The sequence below is a fragment of the Gopherus flavomarginatus genome (assembly GCF_025201925.1).
Source record: "Gopherus flavomarginatus isolate rGopFla2 chromosome 13 unlocalized genomic scaffold, rGopFla2.mat.asm SUPER_13_unloc_2, whole genome shotgun sequence".
NCBI lineage: Eukaryota > Metazoa > Chordata > Testudines > Testudinidae > Gopherus > Gopherus flavomarginatus.
The window spans coordinates 4,497,878-4,512,186 of record NW_026114610.1 but is presented as its reverse complement, the minus strand read 5'-3'; the positions used below and the strand labels follow the sequence as shown (position 1 = coordinate 4,512,186).

Here is a 14,309-nt window from a genome sequence, read left to right as displayed (position 1 = left end):
AGGATGGGCAATGCCAGTGCCCCATGATGGGGAGAGACCATGCTAACGGAGAAGCAGGCACCAGACATCTCCCATGACAGAGAAAGAAACGCTAGGGGGTGTTATGCTGCAAGGAGTGAAGGGGGTTGGGAGGGAATGGGAGGATCTTCCCTCACAGCAGGTGCGTCTGTCTCCCTCCCAATTCCTCCCCAGCCCTACCCCAGCCCAGGCTAATCCCGGCCCAGCTACCAGGGTTAAATTTGGCCTGGATTCCCCATCTGCTGGGGGTGGGGCGTGGGGCTGGGAAGCATGAGCCTCTACTTCCCCTTCCCCAGACACAGTTGCATGGGCACAGACAAAAGGAGCCTGCAGCACTGCTGCCTAGAGGAAACTGAGGCACCAGCCAGTGACAGACACATCATGGCTCTCTTCATCCTCATCCTCTTTTCCATATACAACCTGGCCTGGGGAGGGGGGGTAAACTCAGGGCAGTTGCATAGTTAACCTGTGGAACTCCTTGCAAGAGGATGTTGTGAAGGCCAAGACTATAACAGGGTTCAAAAAAGATCTAGTTAAGTTTATGGTGGATAGATCCATCAAGGGCTATTAGCCAGGGTGAGCAGGGATGCTGCCTGTAGCCTCTGTTTGCCAGAAGCTGGGAATGGGCAACAGGGGGTGGATCACTTGATGATTCCCTGCTCTGTTCATTCCCTCTGGGGCACCTGGCACTGGCCACTGTCAGCAGACAGGAGGATACTGGGCTAGATGGACTTTGCGTCTGAACCAGTCTGGCCGTTCTTCTGTCTCCCTTGGCGCAGCAGTGACACCCAGTGGGCAGTCAGAGTAATGCACAGAAGGTGTTTTGCTTAGCGCAGCAGTGACACCCAGTGGCCAATCAGGGTAACACACAGAGTATGTTTCCCTTGCAGCAGCAGTGACACCTCCAGGTCATTCAGGGTAATGCACAGAAGGTGTTTCCCTTGATATAGCAGTGACACCCACTGGTCAGGTGGCATAATGCACAGCATGTGTCTGTCCTCTACGAGCAGTGACACCAACGGACCAGTCACGGTATGGCACATAGTGTGTTTCCCACCAATCTGGGTAAGGCACAGAGCATGTATCCCATGGAGCAGCAGTGACACCCAGTGACCAGCAGGGGTGGCATCAGACTCTTCTCCTTTAGTGGGGGACTGAGATGGATTAGACAAAAAAAAATTGGGGGGCTGTGCCCCCCATCACCTGGCCCCACCCTTCATGGGGGCCATGACTCTGCTCCTTCTCAGTTAAAGGCCAGGCTCATCTCCTCTCCCCCGGGCTAGGGTTTACAGCAATACAAACTTTATTAAAATAAAATAGGAAGCAGGGTTAAATCTGTCCAAATTTTAGTACTGAATCCAAGGCTCTCTTAAAGATCCCATCAGTAACCAAAACCTAAATGAAAAATTGAAACCAAAACCAAGGCTTAATTTAAAACCCAAACATTAAGAAAAACTTTGTTTGTAAAAATAAAAACTAACAAATGCTGTAAATTAATTTCAACATTTTATCAAAGAAGTGTGCTACAGCAGAATGATAAAATAACATCAAATAAATAAGCATGATCACTAAAACCTCCTATAAAGGAATTGAATCCTTGAATACTGGTCAAATCTGTATAAAATATGCTGAACTATGTCAAAACTGGTGTTGCAGGTCAGCCATTGAAATCCAGCAAATGTCAATTAAAAGTTCCATTCCAACTAAAAACACCAAAACAAACCAATAAACCGAAATGGTCACAGCGTGAAACAAACCTACACAGAAGCAAAATTAAACCTGTACCAACACAGGAACAAACAATGTAAATTTCTAATTCTAACTTCTTGTTTCTCCCAGGAGGAAGGTGTTTTGCACCCCAGTAACCAGGCTGTCACTGCAGCTTTCCTTTCACTAAATAAGATTTTTACAAAATATAAATTGCCCTCCAATTTCTCTAAGAGAAATTGAAATTGTATCTTTGCACTGATATCCCAAGTGTGCAAGTCCATCCCCTCAGAGCAGCCCCACACCCTGAGGCCAGGGGAGAATCCCAGCTGGTTTGAGCATTTGTAACCCTGGGGCCTGAAGCTGATGAGAGAAAGGGAAGTGAGCCATCTTGGAGCTTTCCAATACCATCTGCGGGGAGCACAGGGATTTGACTGAGTGACATCCTGGCTAACTTTCACCTTGTTCTCCACCAGCAGGCTCCACTGGAGAGCTCAGGAGTGACTTGACCATGGCAGCACCCTATTTACATATTAAAGGACGGCATTTTGGGGCCAATGCAGTGAAATATGAGTACTTTTGGGGTTGGGACCCACATGAGAAGGGATGTATATAAACTGGAGAGAGTCCAGCAGAGGGCAATAAAAATGATTAGGGGACTGAGACACATGACTTACGAGAAACTACAGGCCATATCCTGTATGTTAAGCTAAGGCAAAGTTCGCATATCTATATTGTGACCTTTTACTCAGAGAGGAAAATCGACCCTTTATCATGTTACTTAAATAGATAAGTATCCATGCCTGTCTAAGACCTTTACGTAGACCAATCGACAATGGAGAATGGCATAGGGTTTTCTTCAGTGTTGTACCTACAGATTTAACAGGTACGCTACAAGGTAACTTATGTGCATATTTACATGTCATCAACAAGCACAAACATACTAGTGTATAAAGTAAATGTATCCTAATGTTTTGTGGGTGAGGAATGAAATTTGGACATAGGAGGAAGGATTTCTGGCCCTTGTGCCCTGTGAAAGAGGTAACCCACCTCACTAGAGCACTTCGCTCTATCATTCTGACTTACTTCCTCCACTCTCTCTCTATGTACTATCAGTAGGCTGTACTTGTTCTTAAACTTTAGGTTTCAAGGGAACTAGGCTAAGTTCGGTTTCCCTACGTTTTTAGTCTTTGTTTATTAGGTTTTGATTTTAAGTTTAACATATTCAAGTAAACCCTAAGTAACACTAGCTTTTTCTAAGCACTGCATCTTTCACTTAAGAATTGAGAAACCTGAACTGCAAGGCTGGTCCTGTGTCTCTTACCACCGGGTTATCAAGGAAGGCTATGAATATATTAATCAAAGCTTTGTTGTATATAATGCCATATGCATCTTTTGAATAGCAGTAATGCAACTGTAACTTTGTAACTCAATTCAATTAAATAAAATGTAAGCTAATCAATTAAATTTTCATCAAATTATCCACATTAATATTATTAGTACACCCTACATCAGGCTACATGGGACAGAGAGTTGGAGTGCAGAGGAATGAAGGCACTGGCTCTGGGGGTGCAGACTCTGGGGTGGGGTTAGAATGAGACATTCAGGGTGCAGTAGAGAACTCAGGGTTAGGATAGAGAATTGGCTGTGAATGCTCTGGAATGAGGCCAGGAAAAAGAAAATTTAGATGGAAGAGAGAAATCAAGCTAGAGCAAAAAGCAGAGAAGAAGTGTGTGATTCTAGCTGCAAAGGAAAAAAAAACCTCTGCCTGTCTTCTCTCACCAAAGCATCAAAGAACCAGATGAAAAACATCTCTCCCCCACTGCAATAACAATTCTACTTGACTTGGACTGAAAAAGGAAACCTTCTCCTTTTCAACACTAGCAGATCTGGACTGAGTCAGAAACACCTCCCCATCTCCAATCTGGTGTTCCTGGCCTGGGACACGGGAGGGGCTCCTCTCTTCTCCATTTGGGACATGGTGGGATGAGAGAAGTGACAGGGCTTTACGGGAAATAATTATTTGCCTGATTCATGTGCAAGTCCTAATCCTTCTTAACCCAAACAAACCGTTTATCCTGCATGCTGATGCCAGTTTGGAGGGTCTGGGAGCAGTCTCGTACCAGGAAGTGGAAGGAAATGTAAATCTGTAGGCTTTGCCAGCTGAGGACTGTCTGATAGCGAAACTCACTATCCCATCCACCAGCAGCAGTTCTTGGTATTGAAATAGGCCATCACTGAGAAATTTCGAGACTACTTGTGTTGTGCTCAGTTTCAGGTGTGGACAGAGAACAATCCACTGACTTATGTGTTAACAAGGGCTAAGCTGGATGCTACAAGGCAGAGATGGGTGGCTACTTTTGCTAGCCATAACTTCGCATTCAATACCAATAAGTTGGTATAATAGGGAATGTGATTTATCAGGACCACCAATTCTTGGCTGGGGGGAGGATGTAAGCAGGGTGAGAATGAACTCTACCCTGCCATCTGTTGGTGATCTGTTGTAAAGGCCTTTTGAGGCTGATGTCATTTGCATGGTTCCAACCTCCCCAGATTGCATGATGGGGGTGCCTGTCCAAAGGGTCATTTTGGCTGCTGTGGGATCCCCAGTCTCTTTCTTATTAGGGCAGGGGTAATAAAGTGCAGTTATTCCGCTGATATAAATCAAGGACAGTAGAACGGTACTTAGCAGTTCGTGATTTCGGAACTCACCCGAACCTACATAAATCTCGTTAGGCAAGGGATGTGGGTTCCAAAGCATAGTGAAATAAAAAAGATTGAAAAAGGATGTTTGTGTTTTACTAGTACAGATTTTTTGTGAAATCTGTAAATGCAAGTTTTGTGTCTCACGTATCTCTCTAGTTTAAAAACAGAGCTTTTATAGTTTGAATACACATTTGCACCTATACCACAGATGAAAAGTCATTAATGACTAAATGCACTTTTTAGACATACATAAACTGCTGGGCTGGCATCTCATTTCCACACTAAAACTTGTAAACAACTCCATAGATGGGTAATAATGCTCCTTACGGCTCAAACGGCAAGGAAATTTTGCAGATTGCACACTGGGACATCAGCTGTGGGACACAACTTACAAATTCTTAGTCACAGGTAAGCAGGCAGGTTTATGCATATTCTGGACTCTGGGACCAGAGCTGGGGTTGGCAGTGGGGTGGGGGGCCCATTTTTTGTAGCACACGCAGCACCTCTGCAACACCAACCTTTACTACCTCACTCCATAACATCACACACACAGCAGCTTTTTACCTTTCAGGAACTAAAGCATACCCTAAAAGAGACTGAGTGGTATAAGCTTAAGGCAAATGACTGCAGTAGTAACAACAACTCAAAGAGATTCAAAAACGTCTCTGTTTTTACAAACCAGGGACAGTAGAAAGAAAACCTAGAAGCACAAGCCAACAACAACCAAACAAACATCTTTTCCAACCTCCCACAAACTTTGGGTCTTTGGAACCCAGACCCCTTAATGGGTGAGTACTTTTCAGGCGAGGGTGAAGCTCTCAGGCCTCAAATGCCAGGTACAGTTACTCTCTCCTTGATCCAGAACGAACAGGAAAATACACTGCATTACTCCTGTCCCAATAACAAAGAGACTGGGGATCCCACAGCAGCTGAAATGACCGTTTGGAAAAGCACTCCCATCATGCAATCCGGAGTGGGTGGAACCATGCAAATGACATCAGCCTCAAAAGGCCTTTACAACAGATCACCAACAGATGGCAGGGTAAAGTTCATAGAGATCCTGCTTAACCTAGGCTACGTCTACACTACAGCATAAAATAGAAATTATTAAAACCAGATTTATAAAACCGGTTTTATAAAATCAATTTTACGCATCCACACTAGGGCACATTACTTCGGTGGTGTGCGTCCATGGTCCTAGACTACCATCGATTTCCAGAGCAGTGCACTCTGGGTAGCTCAGTAAAAGAATGGGACCAATAACTTCGATTTCCGTCCACACTGACCCTAAATCGATATAGTAATATCAATTTTAGGGTTACTCCTCTCATTGAGCAGGAGTACAGAAATCGATTTTAAGACCCCTTAAAATCGATTTTAAGTGCCTTGTAGCGTGGACGGGTACAGCGTTAAATTGATTTAACGCTGTTTAAATCAATTTAACGCTGTAGTGTGGACTCTTAACTCTTACAGCAAACCAGGGCAAAGAAAGCCTATGCAAGCGCTATTCCGCAGCCCCCATGCTCTTTTCTGCTCCTTCCCACCAAACTATCTCAAACATACAGTCAATTGCATCAAAGCAATTCCTCACTATTTGGGGCATTGGTGCCCCTTAGTTCCCCTGAGGTGATCGGCTGGTTCCTTCTGGCCTTAAACGCTAGGTAGGAAAATGACTCAAAGGGCCACAACCTTTCTCCTCTTCTGCTCCTATGAACTATCCCTCATCTGGACAAAACCTTTGAAAACACTGGTGTTTTCCCAGCAGGAAAGGGATGGACAATTTCTCTTCTGTGGGGAGACGAGGGAAACCATGCAATCACCTTCTGGAAGGTATATCAAGGAGGGTGGTGTAAGAACCCTCACGGACTAGATTAAGAAAGCAGCTCTTTAACTGACCTTCCAACAACGACAAACTAAAATCTGCAAAAGCAGCCTTTCAACTCAGGGGCCCAATAACAAGCTGTTGCCAATAACTAACCGCAGAGATACAAATGACTCCAAACCATACATTCTTAGGACAAACCAAACCTTAACACAAACAACACCGCATTTATTTGCTGCTCTTCAACCGTGATAACCAAGAACTTCCGAAACCAAAGAGCCAGCAGAATACCCATCACAAAAGTGTCCCCTGCTAGATAGGAAACCATCTCACTAACACGATGAGCTCAAAGTAAAATAAAATAAGGAGATAGAAAATCCCAAACAGTCATTTTCAGAGCTCTGAATTGTTTATAGGAAAGCTCAAGCCATTGATATCAGTTCAGATAGCCCCCTTCTGTTCTTTTCACAACAGAGAACAGCCTCTCAAAAGCAAAGCCTCAAAAAAATGGGTACAAACTCATAAATGTTTCTCTCCACAGAAATCTTTAGTAAAAGGAGAAAGATTTATATAAACTGAAGAAAAAACAGAGTACATAGAAGATAGGGCAGAGGCGCTGCCGGGGCAACCGCGTAGGCTACCACAAGTCAGGGTGAGTACTCTCACAGCCCGCTAAACTGCAGAGTTTTTAGAGGAAATGGAATTGAACCGATTGACAGCCCGAGTTGGATCATGGGAACCGGGGACACAGGGAGTAAAACTAGCCCCTTGACCAGGGACTTGCTTCGCTGCGCGCAGTGCACTGTGAGTATGCAAATAAGATGCTCCGGCCATCTCCGGTGCTCAAAGGAGTCTTTTCTCCGGGCTGCCTCTGCTCCTTCCCCAGCTGGGCGGAGATTGGGATGCGGCGAGGGTGGGGAAGCTGCTCTCCTGAGACAGTCCCGCTGATGCCCAGGCACATGGAGGACGGAGCCCGGACGAGAAGCCAGAGGGCACTTGGCCCACAGCTAAAATCCAGAGCAACAGCACACACTTTGCCAAGGAACAGGAGGCGGGATCTCGGACATGAGATTCTATCTGCCGGCCGGGGTGCGACCCCGCGTTGTACCTGCTGCTTGGTCTGTCTCTGCTGCAAAGTAGCTTGCCTCAGATCCTTGGAGTTCCCTGAGCTGCAGCTCGCCCTGATGCCCGGAACAGCTTAAAAATCATGGACTCTCAGGCTACGTCATACACTACAGCATAAAATCGAAATTATTAAAACTGGTTTTATAAAATCAATTTTACTCGTCCACACTAGGGCACATTAATTCGGTGGTGTGCCTCCATGGTCCTAGGCTACCATCGATTTCCGGAGCGGTGCACTCTGGGTAGCTACAGTAAAAGAATGAGACCAATAACTTCAATTTCCGTCCACACTAGCCCTAAATCGATATAGTAATATCGATTTTAGGGTTACTCCTCTCGTTGGGGAGGAGTAGAGAAATCGATTTTAAGAGCCCTTAATATCGATTTAAAGTGCCTTGTAGTGTGGACGGGTACAACGTTAAATCGATTTAACGCTGTTTAAATCGATTTAACACTGTAGTGTGGACCAGGCCTCAGGGTTGGAAGGAACCTCAGGAGGCCATCTAGTCCAACCCAATCCCCAACTAAATCATCCCGGCCAGGGCTTTGTCAAGCCTGACCTTGAAAACCTCTAAGGAAGGAGATTCCACCACCTCCATTGGAATAGGGAACCCATTCCAATGCTTCACCACCCTCCTCGTGAAAAAGGGTTTTCCTAATATCCAACCGCCACCTTCCCAACCACAGCTTGGGACCATTGCTCCTTGTTCTGTCATCTGGTACCACTGAGAACAGTTTAGATCCATCCTCTTTGGAACCCCCTTTCAGGTAGTTGGAAGCAGCGATCAATCCCCCCTCATTCTTCTCTTCTGCAGACTAAACAATCCCAGTTCCCTCAGCCTCTCCTCATAAGTCATGTCTTCCAGCCCCCGCACCCCCCCCCCACCGCAATCATTTTTCTTGCCCTAGGCTGGACTCTTTTTCCTTGTAGTGTGGGGGCCAAAACTGGACACGGTACTCCAGATGAGGCCTCACCAATGTCGAATAGAAAGGAACAATCACGTCCCTCCATCTGCTGGCAATGCCCCTACGTATGCAGTCCAAAATGCCGTTAGCCTTCTTGGCAACAAGGGCACACTGTCGACTCATAGGCAGCTTCTCGTTCACTGTTACCCCTGTGTCCTTTTCTGCAGAACTGCTGCCTAGCCATTTGGTCCCTAGTCTGGAGCAGTGCGTGGAATTCTTCCGTCCTAAGTGTAGGACTGGGCAATTGTCCTTGTTGAACCTCATCAGGTGTCTTTTGGCCCAATCCTCTAATTTGTCTAGGTCCCTCTGTATCCTATCCCTACCCTCCAGTGTATCGACCGCTCCTCCCAGTTTAGTGTCATCTGCAAACTTGCTGAGAGGGCAGTCCACGCCCTCCTCCAGAACACTAATGAAGATATTGAACACAACCGGCCCCAGGACCGACCCCTGGGGCACGCCGCTTGATATCGGCTGCCAATTAGACATGGAGCCATCGATCACTACCCGACGACCTAGCCAGCTTTTTCTCCACCTTATAGTCCATTCATCCAGCCCATACTTCTTGAACTTGCCGACAAGAATACTGTGGGAGATGATTGTATCAAAAGCTTTGATAAAATCAAGGAATAACACGTCCATTGCTTTCCCCTCATCCCCAGACCCAGTTATCTCCTCACAAAAGGCAATTCGGTTAGTCAGGCGTGACTTGCCCTTGCTGAATCCATGCTGACTGCTGCTGATTACTTGCCTCTCCTCTGAGTGCTTCAGAATTGATTTCTCGAGGACCTGCTCCATGATTTTTCCAGGGACTGAGGTGAGGCTGACTGGCCTGTAGTTCCCCGCATCCTCCTTCTTTCTTCCCTTTTTTAACGATGGGCACTACATTAGCCTTTTTCCAGTCATCCGGGACCTACCCCGATCACCATGAGTTTTCAAAGATAATAGCCAATGGCCCTGCAATTACACCCGCCAACTCCTTTAGCACCCTCGGATGCAGTGCATCCAGCCCCATGGATTCATGCTCCTCCAGCTTTTCTAAATAGTCTCAAACCACTTCTTTCTCCACAGGGGGCCGGTCACCTCCTCTCCATGCTGTGCTGCCCAGTGCAGCAGTCTGGGAGCTGATTTTGTTCATGAAGACAGGGGCGGGGTGGGGGAAAGCACTGAGTACCTTAGCTTTTTCCACATCCTCTGTCACTAGGTTGCCTCTCTCATTCAGTAAGGGGCCCACAGTTTCCTTGACTTTCTTCTTCTTGCTAACATACCTGAAGAAACCCTTCTTCTTGTTACTCTTAACATCTCTTGCTAGCTGCAACTCCAAGCCTGAGTTGCCCTTCCTGATTTCGCTCCTGCCTGCCCGAGCAATAGTTTTATACTCCTCTCTGGTCATTTGTCCAATCTTCCACTTCTTTGGATGGCGCTGCCTGCCAGTGCACTCAGCCTCACTTGGCAGGTAACAAAGGGGATGGAGTGGCCTTCCAGTTTCTGGAGAGCGGCTGACAAGACCCGACCTTCTGCACTGAGGAAAAACTGAGGTGAGACAAGGCAGGGGAGGTCGTTCTTGTATTGGACCAACTTCCGGTGGGGAGAGAGAGCAGCAAAATGCAAGCTGCACTCTTTCCCCAGCAGCAGCTGGTCCATGTCGTCTCTCTGATAGCCTGGATGCCTGGGATGGAACCTGGCTTCAACTCCAGGGCACGCAAGAGCCCTGGCCCGGGCAGGCAGGAGGAGGGGCCCCGCACAGAGGGGCGGAGCCGCGTGAGCATGGATGCAGATCTGTGTGCAAGCAGAGCATTGTGGGAGCAGAGACAGGCTGCCCGGCAGGGCCCGACTTTGGCCCTGCGAGCTCGGCATGGAGAAGGGAGGGGCCTCGGGGACGCGGCGGGGCAGTTGTCGGCAGTGGGGGCCGGTGTGGGCGAGGCTGGGGGCTCGGGGCGTGGTGGTCCGCCCCACATCTTATAAGTCTGGGGAGAGTGAGGGCAGGTGGCAACTGGGAAGTAGGACCTCATACTTATGTGGTAGGGGAGATACCATGATCACGGAGATGGTTTTCCCAGGATGAGGTTTATCTGTTGTACAGTGTGTGTGCTGAGTTCTGTGATTTCCCCAAATGCGGGAAACTTGACTGCATAATTTGTGATAGTGGAAGATTGCGTGCGTGTTCTCCTCTGGTGATTGGTTGAAAAGACACCAAGATGAGATGTCTTGGGGAGTGCTGCTCAGTGGGCTGGGGATGCTTGGTCCAGCGTGTAGTTGTGTGCTTGGTTGGTTTTGACAAAAGCAGTTTTGTTCTCCTGTCTTTGTGACTGCTCTTTTTCTCAGGCCCTGTAGCTCTTAGCACTTTTGTCATTGCTGCTGATAATGGGGCCAAGGGAGAGAAAGCAAAGCTCCGTTCTGAAACTTTACTTGTGGTTTCCAAGGCTCTGTGCTTTCTTGACCTTCCCTGGTCTTTTGCAACTGATCTGCTCTTTAGTCTGCTTTTGCGGGGGGGCTTGGACCAATCCCTTCTTTTGCTCTAAGGGGAGCTGCCTGCCCGCCTGCTCTGCTTCTTTCCCTGCTTGTAGCTTCTTGCCCAGCCCTCCTTCTTGGGCTCTTTCTCCTTTGACGGGAGGACGGCCTGTCCAAAAGACCTGTCCTGCCCGGTCCCCTCGTCCACCAGGCAGCCTGTTCCTGTCTCTTGGTGGCCTCCCTGTCTGTGCTACAGAGACCAGGCTGTCACAACCCTGTGCTGGAGGAGGTCTTTCCATCACTTTAGGCCCACCGCCTCCCCGAATGCCCTTAGCTACGCTGGGGGTTAGGGCGGCGTGGCCGCGTCGCCCAGGAGCGAGGTTCCCTTTTGCGCACCCCTGACGGACAGAGCTGTTTTGACTTAAATCTTCGGGACGCTCCAACCCTCGGGCCTGGTCTGCATGGTCTGCATGGGGAACGTAAATTGGCGCCTTGGTGGGAAGAATTTTTCCATCGACCTAGCTCCCGCCTTTCGGGGAGGTGGATGGCCTGCACCAACGAGGAAAACCCTGTCCAGGACCCTTCTCCGGGAACAGTGCCCTTCCATTTGGGGAGATTATGCTGATCTGTGACTACCAATCTCTCACTGTTAACTCTTACAGCAAACCAGGGCAAAGAAAGCCTATGCAAGCGCTATTCTGCAGCCCCGATGCTCTTTTCTGTTCCTTTCCACAGTAGGTTAAGCAGGGTCGCTATGAACTGTAGCCTGCCATCTTTTGGTGATCTGTTGTAAAGGCCTTTTGAGGCTGAGGTCATTTGCATGGTTCCACCCACTCCAGATTGCATGATGGGAGTGCTTGTCCAAACGGTTATTTCAGCTACTGTGGGATCCCCAGTCTCTTTGTTATTGGGGCAGGAGTAATGCAGTGTATTTTCCTGTTCGTTCTGGATCAAGGAGAGAGGAACTGTACCTGGCATTTGAGGCCTGAGAGCTTCTCCCTCGCCTGAAAAGTACTCACCCATTAAGGGGTCTGGGTTCCAAAGACCCAAAGCTTGTACAAGGTGGGGATGGATGTTTGTTTGGTTTTTGCTGGTCTGTGCTTGTGTCTGTAGGTTTTTTTCTTGCTGTTCCTGGTGAGTAAAGACAGAGGCGTTTTTGAATCTCTTTGAGTTGTTGTTAGTGCTGCAGTCGTTTGCCTTAAGCTTATGCTACTCAATCTCTTTCAGGGTATACTTTGGGTCCTGAGAGATAGAAGTCTGCTGCGTGTGTGGTATTATGGAGTGAGGTAGCAAAGGTTGGTGTTGCAGAGGTGGTGCATGTGCCACAAAAATCCCTGCCCCCTGCTGCCAACCCCAGCTCTGGTCCCAGAGTCCAGAATTTGCATAAACGCTCCTGCTGACCTGTGACTAAGAATTTGGTTGCAGAGATAGTTCGTGTGTCACAAAAGTTGTGTCCCACAGCTGATCTCCCAGTGTGCAATCTGCAACATTTCCTTGCCGTTTGAGCCTTAAGGAGCATTTTACCCATCTATGGAGTTGTTTACAAATTGTAGTGTGAAAATGAGATTCCAGCCTAGCAGTTTATGTATATCTAAAAAAGACATTTAGTCATTAATGACTTTTTATCTTTGGTATAGATGCAAATATATGTTAGAACTATAAAAACTCTATTTTTAAACTAGAGAGATATAGAAAACCTAAAAGTTGCATTTAGAGATTTCACAAAAAATCTGTACAAGCAAATACAAACATCCTTTTTCAATCCCTCTTATTTCACTATGCCCCTTGCCTAACGAGATTTATGTAGGTTCGGGTGAGTTCCGAAATCATGAACTGCTAAGTACCGTTCTACTGTCCTTGATTTATATCACCGGAATAACTGCACTTTATTACCCCTGCCCTAATAAGAAAGAGACTGGGGATCCCACAGCAGCCAAAATGACCCTTTGGACAGGCACCCCCATCATGCAATCTGGGGTGGGTGGAAACATGCAAATGACATCAGCCTCAAAAGGCCTTTACAATAGATCACCAACAGATAGCAGGGTAGGGATCATAGCGACTCTGCTTACATTCTCCCCCCAGCCAAGAATTGGTGGTCTTGATAAATCACATTCCCTATTATACCAACTCATTGGTATTGAATGCAAAGTTATGGCTAGCAAAAGTAGCCACCCACCTCTGCCTTGTAGCATCCAGCTTAGCCCTTGTTAACACATAAGTCAGTGAATTGTTCTCTCTCCACACCTGAAACTGAGCATAACACAAGTAGTCTCGAAATTTCTCAGTGATGGCCCATTTCAATACCAAGAACTGCTGCTGGTGGTGGGATAGCGAGTTTCGCTATCAGACAGTCCTCAGCTGGCAAAGCCTACAGATTTACATTTCCTTCCACTTCCTGGTACGGGACTGCTCCCAGACCCTCCAAACTGGCATCAGCATGCAGGATAAATGGTTTGTTTGGGTTAACAAGGACTAGGGCTTGCACATGAATCAGGCAAATAATTATTTCCCGTAAAGCCCTGTCACTTCTCTCATCCCACCATGTCCCAAATGGAGAAGAGAGGAGCCCCTCCCGTGTCCCAGGCCAGGAACACCAGATTGGATGGGGGAGAGGTGTTCATGACTCAGTCCAGGTCTGTTAGTACTGCAAAGGAGAAGATTTCCTTCCTCAGTCCAGGTCAACTGGAATTGTTGTTGCAGTGGGGGAAAGATGTTTCTCATCTGGTTCTTAAATGCTTTGGTGAGAGGGGGCAGGTAGAGATTTTTTCTTTCCTCTGCAGCTCAAATCACACATTTCTTTTCTGCTTTTTGCTCTAGCTTGATTTCTCTCTTGCATCTCAATTTTCTCTTTCCTGGCCTCATTCCAGAGCATTCACAGCCCAATTCTCTATCCTAACCCTGAGTTCTCTACTGCACCCTGAATGTCTCATTCTAACCCCACCCCAGAGTCTGGACCCCCAGAGCCAGGGCTTTCATTCCTCTGCACTCCAACTCTCTGTCCCATGTAGCCTGATTTACGGTGTACTAATAATATTAATGTGGATAATTTGATGAAAATTTAATTGATTAGCTTACATTTTATTTAATTGAATTGAGTTACAAAGTTATAGTTGCATTACTGCTATTCAGAAGATACATATGGCATTATATGCAACAAAGTTTTGGTTAATATACTCACAGCCTTCCTTGATAACCTGGTGGTAAGAGACACAGGACCAGCCTTGCAGTTCAGGTTTCTCAATTCTTAAGTGAAAGATGCAGTGCTTAGAAAAAGCTAGTGTTACTTAGGGTTTACTTGAATATGTTAAACTTAAAATCAAAACCTAATAAAGACTAAAAACGTAGGGAAACTGAACTTAGCCTAGTTCCCTTGAAACTTAAAGTTTAAGAACAAGTATAGCCTGCTGATAGTACATAGAGAGAGAGTGGAGGAAGTAAGTCAGAATGATAGAGCAAAGTGCACTAGCGAGGTGGGTTCCCTCTTTTATAGGGCACAAGGGCCGGAAATCCTTCC

At 46.9% G+C, this 14,309-nt stretch overlaps 2 non-coding genes across 2 annotated transcripts; one reads left to right on the top strand and one right to left on the bottom strand.

Annotated features, from left to right (window-relative positions):
• Positions 1 to 6,732: 6,732 nt before the first annotated feature.
• On the bottom strand, positions 6,733 to 6,848 carry LOC127041377 (U5 spliceosomal RNA). The gene has a single exon (XR_007771661.1). It is a non-coding gene; the product is annotated as a U5 spliceosomal RNA (small nuclear RNA).
• Positions 6,849 to 10,351: 3,503 nt separating this feature from the next.
• Positions 10,352 to 10,515, top strand: LOC127041388 (U1 spliceosomal RNA). Its single transcript, XR_007771672.1, has one exon. It is a non-coding gene; the product is annotated as a U1 spliceosomal RNA (small nuclear RNA).
• Positions 10,516 to 14,309: the final 3,794 nt, after the last annotated feature.